We start from the raw sequence: 1,786 nt of genomic DNA, 5'->3' as shown, positions 1-1,786 counted from the left end.
AAAAAAAAAAAAAAAAAAAAAAAAACACACACACAGAAAGTATAAGGGATGTCAGGGGCCCTACTCAGCAAGTGCAACTTGGCAAATAAAGTATTTTGATAACTCTCAGATCTCCAACCCGGCATACAAACCTCCCGAGAGTGATAAGTCTGGGGCCCCCATTTTCGGAGGCAACGCGGCAGTGACAGCTCTAACCCGGAGATAACCTGCGGTATGGGAGCCCATTTCCTCCAGCTGGCTCCTTCCTCCACTTCCATCACCCCAATACTTCCCCCTTACTCTCCACATGAAGGCTCCAAGGCCTCAGCGGCCAAACCCCTCCATAATGTACTGGCCAGCGTAAACCCTTTCGTCTGGGAAACATGGCCTGCAAGCTCAAGAGGTCGGTCCCTGATTCAGGCGAATCCGGTTGGGAGACCCTGGAGGTAACGAAGGCGAGCGCGAAGGCAAGAGGAGCCGGGCCGGGAACTGCGTGACCCCAGAAACCCCCTAAACCGGTGCGTCTCCCCTACTCGCAGCCTGGGCTAGGGCGCCTGCTCACCTGGGTTACGCGCTTGCGAACCTGCGCCACCTCCTTTTGAAACTCGGCATCTTCTTGCGGGTTAAGCGACAAGACTGGCGCAGCCGGACCAGAAAACGCCGCCATGCCAAAAGCGGCCAACACTAACTCCACGGGGCGCTCCCGGAAACGTCGGGCTCCCAAGTCCTCCGAAGCGGAAGTAGAATCAGGACGCGGGCGCTGCGAACCGCGAGGGTAGCCGTGTGGAGGGACGCGGAGGGCCCAGAGTCGGGCCCCGGGTTGGAGCTCAGTGGTGCGGCGGAGCCGGGGCGGGGCACGAGGGGCGGTGCGGCAAGGGGGCGGAATGGCAAGGGGGCGGAATATAAAGTGCGCGGGGCAAGGGCGGGGACATGAGGCGTGGCGAGGGGCGGGACAGGAACGCGCGGATGGACGGGGGCGTGGGCCCCGGCGTGAGGCAAGCGGAGGGCGGGGCAGGGGGCGTGGCGAGGCGCGGGGGTGGGTCTGGGTCTGGTCCGCGGCGAGCTCCGGCGCCCTCCGCTGGCGAGGCGCTGAGTGGCTTCATTTAAGAGTGCCTGAAACTAGCCGGGCGCTGTGGCGCGGGCCTGGAATCTCAGCTACTCCGGAGGCAGAGGCAGGAGTGTGCGGGGAGGCAGGATCGCCCCATTGCACTCCGGCCTGGGTGACACCCAGACTCGGTCTCGAAAAAACCAAGTGCCTGAAACAATTACATTCACGCGTACTTTCAAAAGAGGTCTAAAATAAATTTCAGAACAATACCTGTGCCCTGGACATGCTGCTCCCATTCCTTAATTTGCTTATTTATTCTTTTTTTTTTTTTTTTTTTTTGAGACGGAGTCTCGCTCTTGTTACCCGGGCTGGAGTGCAATGGCGCGATCGCGGCTCACCGCAACCTCCGTCTCCTGGATTCAGGCAATTCTCCTGCTTCAGCCTCCTGAGTAGCTGGGATCACAGGCACGTGCCACCATGCCCAGCTAATTTTTTGTATTTTTAGTAGAGACGGGGTTTCACCATGTTGACCAGGATGGTCTCGATCTCTTGACCTCGTGATCCACCCGCCTCGGCCTCCCAAAGTGCTGGGATTACAGGATTGAGCCACCACGCCCGGCTTGCTTATTTATTCTTTTCATTGAGAGGATGTTTCTCTCCTGTTGCTCAGGCTGGAGGGCAATGGCGCGATCTCGGCTCACCACAATCTCCGCCTTCCGGGTTCAAGCGATTCTCCTACCTCAGCCTCCCGAACAGCTG

At 58.6% G+C, this 1,786-nt stretch overlaps 1 pseudogene across 1 annotated transcript in view; it reads right to left on the bottom strand.

Annotated features, from left to right (window-relative positions):
• The window catches only part of LOC116546361, a 10,359-nt pseudogene extending 9,640 nt beyond the window's left edge, over positions 1-719 (bottom strand). Inside the window, exon 1 of the transcript XR_004266687.1 lies at positions 542-719. The product of XR_004266687.1 is annotated as an MKI67 FHA domain-interacting nucleolar phosphoprotein-like (transcript). The remainder of the gene's footprint in view (positions 1-541) is intronic.
• Between the last annotated feature and the right edge of the window lie 1,067 nt (positions 720-1,786).

Source organism: Sapajus apella, unplaced genomic scaffold (genome assembly GCF_009761245.1).
Source record: "Sapajus apella isolate SASKATOON/1434 unplaced genomic scaffold, GSC_monkey_1.0 scaffold804, whole genome shotgun sequence".
Taxonomy (NCBI): Eukaryota; Metazoa; Chordata; class Mammalia; order Primates; family Cebidae; genus Sapajus; species Sapajus apella.
This window is presented reverse-complemented; position numbering and strand designations above follow the sequence as displayed.